The sequence below is a fragment of the Suncus etruscus genome, chromosome 1 (assembly GCF_024139225.1).
Source record: "Suncus etruscus isolate mSunEtr1 chromosome 1, mSunEtr1.pri.cur, whole genome shotgun sequence".
Lineage (NCBI taxonomy): Eukaryota > Metazoa > Chordata > Mammalia > Eulipotyphla > Soricidae > Suncus > Suncus etruscus.
In genome coordinates, this window is record NC_064848.1 from 182770913 (window position 1) to 182781134 (window position 10222).

The following is a 10222-nucleotide window of genomic DNA, read 5'->3' on the forward strand; positions in this document are numbered from 1 at the left end:
AAAAAAAAAAAAGAACCTCTGGGGTGACAGCTATATGCAAAGCCAGGGGTCAACCCTGAGGACTACTGGGTGTGCCCACATACAAATTTTGTTATTGGCATATGACAAATCTTGTTTCAGAGTTGACACATGAAAGGTTGACACATTGCTCCCTATTGCACTTTTTGGGTTCCTTCCATTATACTTCCCCTTCTCCACTTTATCCTAGAAGACCTTTGTTTGGAGGCCATACCCAGGGCTATTCAGGACTTACTCGTGGCTCTGTGCTCTGGTGGTTCTTGGAGGACCATCTATAATGCTGGGATTAAACTGGTGTTGCCTGCGTGCAAGGCCTACACCTTACCTGTGGTACTATCTCTTTAGCACTACCACAGACAATTTTGAAACAGCATTATAGTTCCTCAGAAAGATAGAACAGGAATGCCAGCTTAGTTTCCAGCAGGCTCCTTGTCTGATCAAACATGTGGAAGTCGTATCCTGAGAGGCTCTGTTTTAAGATTGATTCAGGGAGAGACGGCCACTGAATGCTTTCCACTGTTCCAACTCTGCAGCTGGAACTCAAAATTGCCTCAGGACCACAGGACATAGAGGATCCCTGCAGCATCATCCCTGGCTCTGTCTTCTAGCACTTGAGAGCCCTTTCTTGCCTTCTCCATTTCTCTATCTGGCTGGATTCACCTACACAAGTCTAATTGCTGAATTGCTTCTGATTGGTTGGGACATTTTATGCCAGACCACACTTGACCAGACTCTAGATCCCTGGGTTTCTGCTTGTCTAGAAGTAAGTATCACCCCCTCTGACATTGATCCTGTGGGCTTTCTGCTGTGACCTATTAAGGTCATGGAGTATTTAAAAAGTAATTTGCATACAGTAAAATAATTTTTGTATCTTCCGCTTTATTCAATGTCCTGCAATAGAGAACCTGACAAGTATATGTTGAAACTGCCCAAAAAATAAAAGTTTATTTTAGCAAAGGAAGCAAGCAATTTCAAAAATATAATTCATTCTTTTACTATAAAAATCAATAACAATGATTTCTACATTTTTCTTATCAGAATAAAAGGGGGAGAGAGAGAGAGAGAGAGAGAGAGAGAGAGAGAGAGAGAGAGAGAGAACTAATGTTCAAAACTGGAAACCTGATAATTCAGCAAAAAAAAAAAAAAATCACATTTATTTCAGTAGCTCAAAGTGCAAAGACAGCAAGTCAGTTTACAAAGTTTCCAGGTACAGCTTTAGAATAATGAAAACATCATATACACAAATAAAATGGTCAATTGCAGACACAAAGCCCAGTATTAAAATATATTCCAATTACCTGAAAACTAAGACTAAAATACATTACAGACACAATTCAGAATGCCTTAATTTATAGGTGCCAGTAGTATACTGCAATAATAAAAAAGGGGGAGATTGGGACTTTTCAAAGAGAGAAAAACATTTAAGTTGGTCAGCTCAGAAGGGGATCAACTGATGTTCCACTCATGGTATTTTGATCTTTAGAAACATTCTAAACAATGCTTAGTGCTCAGTATGAAATTACCACCATTATTGAGAGTTTATAACCATTCTATATTTAAAAGGCCAGTATTGACTCCCACACTTAAGATATTTATTGCTGGGTACAATTATACATTAATTCTGCTTCCGTTACTTAAAACCTTTCTCTCAGCAACACAATCTTTCCCAAAATTCCTCATGAAAAAGTTCTACTTAATATACATACTTACTTCTTTCTACACATACAGAATTTATAGGTAAAGTAGAAAAAGTTCCCACTTGGAAGAGAATTAGAGGGTTAATGTAGGAGGACACCCAGCTATTAGCCCAAGACAAAGGCATTCCTCCAACTTCCTCCTTCCTTAAACCTCTTCCTTTGATATGTGAAAGCCTACTGGATAGGTATTTTTGACTCACTCCCAACCTTCCCTTTCCTGGTGAATGGGTATTGGTATAATAAAGAAAAGTCTGTTTTGTTTTGGTTTGGTGCTTTGAGACACCAGAAGGAAGAGGCCACCAAAAGCCACTGTCTTCTTGACTTTCCTGACCTGCTTAGCTTATTATTTCTTTGCCACTACCCTGCTTTTTCAGACCCAGATGATTGAGGTTTTGAAATGTGCCTGGGGTGATCTCAGAACCCATGGATTTTTATTTTTTACAGATTAATTTTTTTTATCACTTGTCTATTTTATTTCTGGTCCCCAGAAGCAATGTTTGCTATTAGCTTTGAGTCAGAAAAAGACGTGAGTTCAGGTTGGTTTCGACAAATATTATTCTGTTTTTTTTTTCCCCTGACTTCTTCACCTTTTCATAGTAGGCAAGATACTGAGAGTCTGTAGCAAAAAATACAATCCTACCAGGTAAATGTTGAAGCATATAGTTTTCAAGGAAGTTCATGTGGTGAAAATTATGATGTCGAGATCCAGGATAGAAAGGGATGAGATGTAAAGGGTTGAGAGGAATATCGTAGCCACTGTGGATATCAATTGTTTGTATCAACTGAACAGTCACTCAGGCTCAAGGGAAAAAGTCATGGTTACATAAAAGCATGATGCCAATGAAGAAGCCGGCTCTGAGAATGAAAGTTTCCAGGGATTGTGCATATATATTCAGCTTCCATTCCAAACAGAGCTTGAATCTCATGATGAAGTTTATGAATGTATTTGTATATTCTTTAGTGGTGTAAGAGTTGGTGAAGGAAATAGTGCCATGTGCCTTCAATCACCGCACAGCCAAAGCACCGTGCTAGAAGTGAATACCACCTTGGCATCCTTTCCCAATCAGAAGAATTATTGAAATATTCTGTAAAATGGTAAGTTCCACAAATCAAAGATAGCTGGATACAAATGTGATTAGAGAGAAGCACTTTAAAACACTTCCACTGGCCTTCAAGTGATTCTTGTCTTATCATTTTGAATTTCATACTTTTTCATGTAAGGTATAAACAAAAAAAAAATAAATCCAGGTAAAGAGAATAGAAAATAAACACCCTCAGGAACCATGAGGGATCCCTATGTTGTGATCTGTAATTTTTTTTTTGTGTGTGTGGTTTTTGGGTCACACTCGGCTGTGCTCAGGGGTTACTCCTGGCTCCATGCTCAGAAATTGCTCCTGGCAGGCACGGGGGACCATATGGGACGCCGGGATTCGAACCGATGACCTTCTGCATGAAAGGCAAACGCCTTACCTCCATGCTATCTCTCTGGCCCGTGATCTGTAATTTTGTGTAATTATTCATCCAGTTATTCATCTAGCATTCCAACTGTTTCTGAAGGTTTCTTGCAGCAGATTCTCGGGTTAAGAGTGATCTATATACTCCTCAGTCAAAGAAGCCAAACTAAAAATGACGACGGTTTCTTTGAGCGACATCTTCCAAATCTCCACAGCAGGCCTTCAATTTCTGGAAGATCAGGCGACTGATCAGTAGCAGCATCGCCTCCCTCTAGGACTGGTGCGACTACTGTGATATGGCCTTTCCCAATGTAAATCATTGTAACTCTAAAGTAAATGTCATTTAGTCTAAGTAGATATCGGGGGTGGGGGGCACATCCAGCAGTGCTCAGGGGTTATTCCAGGCTCTGAGCTCAGGAATCACTCCTGGCAGGACATGGGAGACCTTATGGGGTGCTGGGAATCGAACCCAGGTTGGCTGTATGCAAAGCAAATGCCCTAACCCACTGTACTGTGGCTTGTAGTAGGGATAGTGTAGGAATTAAGGCACCTTGCCTTGCATTTGGCTAATCCTGGTTTAAATTTCCAGCACTAGGTGGCCGGAAAGATAGCATGAAGTTAAGGTGTTTGCCTTGCATGCAGGACGTTGGTTCAAATCCCGGCATCCCATATGGTCCCCTGAGCCTGCCAGGAGCGATTTCTGAGCTTAGAGCCAGGAGTAAGCCCTGATCGCTGCCGGGTGTGTCCCCAAAACTAACAAACAAAAATTCCCAGCACTATATATGGTTCCCCAGATCCCACCTGGAGTAATCCCTGAGCACAGAGCCAGGAGTAAGATCTGACCATCCATTGGATGTGTCAAACACATGCGCGCCCACACACACACACACACACACACACACTATTGCACTCTTTCTCTCTCCCCCTCGCTCTCTTCTCCCTCCCTCTCTTCTTTCTTCTTTCTTCTTTCTTCCTTTCTCCCTCTTTTTCTCTTTCTCTCTCTCTCTCTCTCTTTCTCTCTCTCTCTCTCTCTCTCTCTCTCTCTCTCTCTCTCTCTCTCTCTCTCTCTCTCTCTCTCTCTCTCTCTCTCTCTCTCTCTCTCCCTTCCCTCCCACCGGTGACCTATAGCCTCCCCCCATCTCTGCAGGTGAATTACATCTATCTCACTCTCTCAGAAACAACCTGGGCTTTCTTCTTCTGAGTTATTTTATTTATATTATAAATATGATAAATACTCCCCCCCAAAGAAACAAAATAGTTCCCCAATTTTTATGTATTTTAGGGGGGTATTTTGGGCCATATCCAGTGGGGTTGGGGCTTATTTCTGGCTCTTTGCTCAGGAATCACTCGCAGCAGAGTTTGGGGGACCATATTGGTACTAGGGATTATGCTAGAGTTGGCCGTGTGCAAGATAAGGACCTTAATTTCTGTGCTTTCTCTTAGGTCCCCCAATTATTTTGTTGTTTGTTTTGGGGTCATACATGCAAGGATTATTTCTAGCTCTGCACTCAGGGATCACTCCTGGGGACCAAACCAGGATCAAGGATCAAACCTAGGTCAGCTATGTGCTAGACAAATACTCATCTCAGTGTACTATCTCTCCAGCCTTCAGCTCCCAAACTCTAGTTGTTGTTTTTTGTTTTTAGGGGCTCCCAAAATAGTGCTTGGGAGTGGGTTAGGTGCCATTCTCAGTGATACTCAGCCCTCTTGGCTGTGCAGGCCAGGTGGTTTTAGTTCAGGACATACTAGGTTACTCAGGTCCAGTGATTCTGGGGTCCCCTGGGCTATGCCTAGTGTTGTCCAAGATCATATCAAGCAGTGCTGGGGACTATTGTGGTGCTGGGGTTCAAATTTGGGGACTCTACTGCCATAACTTCACACCAATCCTTTGAACCATCTTCCCACCACCCTCTTCTTTTTTTCTTAACTGTACCTAAAATTATAAATTTTGTCATTTTTGTTCTTAATCTTTTCTGAAAGAATACTGTATTTGCCGGCGTATAAGACGACCCCCTAATTTTGCAGTTAAAACATAGGTTTAGGCCTATAGTCACTGTAACAGACAGAACATTCCTGTGCTGCATGTGCTGCATGTGTTCCTGTGCTCATGTACCACAGTGAGCCAATCACAACAAGCAAAGGTTCAAAAGATACACTATAATAGACTTCCTCTCTGACTCTGGCCAATCTGAGCAGGCTTTTTACAGTGTAGATTCGGGTCCAGCGCATTGTCTAATTTGCATGCATAAAAAGCCTGCTTGGATTGGCTGAGTTAGAGAGGCAGTCCGAGCAGCCTTGCAGTGATTGGTGCAGGATCGAGTTGGAAAATTCGTTTTGTGGCAATATTCAGACAATTTTTGTTTAGCGGCATATTGAAACATTTTTCGGGATATACTCGGCATATAAGACAACCCCCAATTTTTGGTTGACTTTTTTTTTTGTTTCAAAAGTCATCTTATACGCCGGAAAATACGGTAAATGCTATTTTTTGTTCTTGTTTTTGGGCCACACATGGCAGTGCTCAGGGCTTATTCCTGGCTGTGTATTCAGGATCGCTTCTGGCAGGGTTTGAGGGACCATATGGTGTTCTGGGGATCAAAACTAGTCAGCCTAGGGCAGGAGAGATAGCATGGAGGTAAGGCATTTGCCTTGCATGCAGAAGGACGGTGATTCGAATCCCAGCATCCCATATGGTCCCCCGAGTCTGCCAGGAGCGATTTCTGAGTGTAGAGCCAGGAGTAACCCCTGAGCGCTGCTGGGTGTGACCCAACCTCCCCCCAAAACCCCAACTAATCAGCCTTGTGTAAGACACAAGGTAAGCATGCTATCTTCTGCACTCTCTCTGCCCCCAGAAATACTTTTTCTTGGAGAAGGGCCATACCAGGCAATTCTCAGGGGTTAACTCATGAACCACACACCCCTGCTGCTCTCAGTACACCACTTCACACATTCTGGCCTTTTTGTCTTTTTCCTTTGGTTTTTGGGCCACACTTGGTGGTACTTAGCAGTTACTCCTGGCTCTGCGCTCAGAAATCGCTCCTGGCAGGCTTGGGGGACCATATGGGATGCTGGGAATCAAACTTGGGTCCGTCCTGGGTCAGTGGTGTGCAAGGCAAACACCCTATCACTGTGCTATCGCTCTGCCCCTCTAGCCCTATATATATTTTGAGGGGAGGTCACACCCAGAGCACCCAGGAGTTACTCCTGGCTCTACGCTCAGAAATCGCTCCAGGCAGGTTTGGGTGACGGCATGGGATGCCGGGATTCGAACCACCGTCCTTCTGCATGCAAGGCAAATGCCTTACCTCCATGCTATCCCTCTGGCCTTTTTTTGGGGGGGGGTCTGGCCCTATTTTTTAAATATAATTTTTATTTTGATCATAGTGGCTTATGTATTGTTGACAATAATATTTTAGGTACATATTAACATAAGATCAGGGGGGTTCCCATCACCGAATTGTCCTCCCTACACCTCCATTCCCGTCCTACCTCCCAAATCCTCCTTCCTCACCCCCGGGCTGCTAGAATACGTGGTCCTCTCTGTGCCTAGCTTACTACTTAGTGGTCTTACACCTGTTTGGTCTTGGTACCTTCCTTATTTCTTTCTCTAACTGGGAGGTGGGACTAGATAGTTCAAGTTATGTGGTTTTGGGCCCGGAGAGATAGCACAGTGGTATTTGCCTTGCAAGCAGCCAATCCAGGACCTAAGGTGGTTGGTTCAAATCCCTGTGTCCCATATGGTCCCCTGTGCCTGCCAGGAGCTATTTCTGAGCAGACAGCCGGGAGTAACCCCTGAGCAACGCCAGGTGTGGCTCAAAAACAAAACAACAACAACAAAAAACAACAACAACAACAAGTTATGTGGTTTTGTTTAAAGAAGAGAAAAGTAATAAACTGGAGTAAAAATCAAATACGCCAAAAATGGGCGGAGTCCTTCTAGAGGCTCTCATCATCGGTTTGAGAGATGAAGGGGAAAAAGAAGGTTAAACACCCCAACAGTACAAAAAGAAGTGTCAAATAAAATATCCAGTGAGCACTCCAACAATAAAGATAAGCACCACATAAAAGCCATGGTCTTGGGGCCAGAGAGATAGCATGGAGATAAGGTGTTTGCCTTTCATGCAGAAGGTCATTGGTTTGAGTCCCAGCATCCCATATGGTCCCCCAAGCCTGCCAGGAGTGATTTCTGAGCATAGAGCCAGGCGTGACCTTTGATTGCTGCCGGGTGTGACCCCCCCCCAAAAAAAAAGCCACGGTCTTGAGATAAAAAACATGGCAGAGCACATAAAGAAAGAAAAGAAAAGAAGAAAATAAATAAATATAAATGGAGACAACAACTTCAATAACCCCACCAAAACAAAGAAATCAACAAAAACTAGATAAATAAAAAAAAATTGTTTTGTGCTTCCCCCCACCCATTTTTTCACTCCTGCACAGGCACAGTAAATATTGGGGTCATTGGAAAAGGAATTCCCTTGGCCTAAGAGATACAGGGTTTCTCCACCTTTGGAGTATATTGTCATGGGATTAACTATAGACTCTGTTCAGGTTCATTTACTCTCCCCTTGGTGCTTTTGTGGTATTTGGAAGACTTCTGCTCCGTCCTGCGTGATAAAATCAGACCTCTGTATCTGAGATATCGGTATCTGCACAGGTCAAGGGGTAGACTTATGATGAAGCCTTTCTTTGTGGTTCTAGAAGTTCTGTTCCCTCAGTGTTATTTTAATCCGTCTTCTGTGGTTGGTGGTCTTGGTCTTTGTGCTGATCCTAGGATGGAGCCTATGATAGCGTCTTTCGTTATGTTTTCAGAAGACTCAATCTGTTGCAATTGTCTCAGACAGACCTTTGGAACTGAAGATCATGGTTGTTGTGCAGGTCGTAGCTCAAACCCTAGACTAGGGCTTTTTTATTGGTCCCAGGTTACATACAGTCCGGTCATGGTTCTATCAGCCAGTCATCTGTAAATCGCGATCTTGGCTTTTGGACAGACCAAAGGGTGACAAGTCTTCTGATTTTGTCTTATCGTTAGCTGGTGAGGTAGGATAACCTGCTCTAAGGTCAAGTTGTTCCCATTTTCCTCGTTGTCAGGATATCATATTAGAGCTGGCACTTGTTAGTGGCCCAGCAGTATTAAGGATGTCCCGTGGGCCTGGAGAGATAGCACCAAAAACCAAAAACCAAAAAAAAAAAAAAAAAAAAAAAAAAGGATGTCCCGGATGGGATTTGTTTCCTGTGGCTGTTGTGAAGAACTGTGTCATTTATATGTCTGGGATCCAGGGTTCAAGGCTGGACGGATGGTGTCTAATCACCTGGGGTCTAAGTTGGGTCCACGTGACTTTTTTTTTTTTTTGGTTTTTGGGCCACACCCAGCAGTGCTCAGGGGTTACTCCTGGCTGTCTGCTCAGAAATAGCTCCTGGCAGGCACCGGGGACCATATGGGGCACCGGGATTCGAACCAACCATCTTTGGTCCTGGATTGGCTGCTTGCAAGGCAAACACCACTGTGCTATCTCTCCGGGCCCCACGTAACATATTTTCAAGGTGGGAGATGTCCCTGTATTATAAACAAGTATGAGTTCTTTTAATAAGTAAGATTTGCCCTTTTTTTTAGTGTGTCTTTGCAGGGAGAAATGGTGCTACATTATATTGCCAGTGCATTTGGGGGTGGAAAGAGAAGAAAACAGAAACAGGTCATACACCCAAAAAAGATAAAAATAGAAATAAAAATATATGTGCTCATATATATACATACATATATATAAAGAACAAAGATTTAAAAAAGGCGGTGGCGCTAAAGGTAAGGTGTCTGCCTTGCCAGCGCTAGCCTAGGACGGACCGCGGTTCGATCCCCCGGTGTCCCATATGGTCCCCCAAGCCAGGAGCGACTTCTGAGCGCATAGCCAGGAGAGTAACCCCTGAGCGTCAAACGGATGTGGCCCAAAAACCAAAAACCAAAAAAAAAAAAAAAATTAGAAAAAATATAAAATAACAAAGTAATTAAAGGAACAAAGTGATGCAATAGACTACCTTACATTTGGGGAAAAGCAGGTAAAGAGGTAGTAAAAAAAAAAGCAGGTAAAAATACAGAGAAGGATAGAAAGTATTCAAGCGTGTCAAATGTAGCGATGAAAGCTATTGCAGCAGGGAAGCCTGAAGAAGCTGAGGAAGACTAGATTTGCATGTGCTTTTGAATTAGTATCCTATTGGAAAATACATATTGTTACAAGATAAAAAAATATTTCTAGTGAAGAGTTGAGGTTAAAAATAAGTTGAGGGGCAGGAACTGCAGCCCAGCAGGCAACCGCCCACCTCTCATGAATCAGGCCCTTTTTTGTTGTTGTTATTGTTCTGTTTTTTTTTTAATCCCTGTTTTTGGGGTGGGGGGGAGGGACTTTCATTGTAAGAAATCTGAGATCATTTTAATTTGGACTCTCTTTTCTTTTGTGGCCACACCTAGTGATGATCTGGGCTTAACTTCTGACTCTGTGTTCAGGAATATTATTGGTAGTACTTGAGATACCATATGGGATGCCAGGGATCAAATCCAGGTCAGCTGCATACAAGGCAAGTGCCCTCCCTGCAGTACTATCTTTCCAGCTTTTAAATTTGGACTTTTTGTCTGTGAGATATTTATTTATCTCCCATTATCTTCATTTAAACACTGTGATTACAAATATGATTGTAGCTGTATGATTACAGTCATGTAAAGAACACCCCCCTTCACCAGTGCAAGATTCCCATCACCAATTTCCCAGATCTCCCTCCTCCCCATCCCACCCAAACCTATACTCAAGACAGGCTTTCTATTTCCCTCATTCATTCACATTGTTATGATAGTTTTCGGTGTAATTATTTCTCTAACTGCACTTAATCACCCTATGTGGTGAGCTTCATGTCATGAGCTGCACCTACATGGGAAGATGGGAGGAAATAAGGGTTGGGACTGAGGCAGTAAAATGTTAGAAATGAGATTTGTAGGGCAGTATCAAGGTCACAATACAAGATAGATGTTATGGATATATAAAATATATGCATACAATACTATCAATAGGA

General features: G+C 42.8%; 1 pseudogene; it reads right to left on the bottom strand.

The window, feature by feature from the left end:
* Positions 1 to 2218: 2218 nt before the first annotated feature.
* Positions 2219 to 3367, bottom strand: LOC125997392 (methylsterol monooxygenase 1-like; annotated as a pseudogene).
* Between the last annotated feature and the right edge of the window lie 6855 nt (positions 3368 to 10222).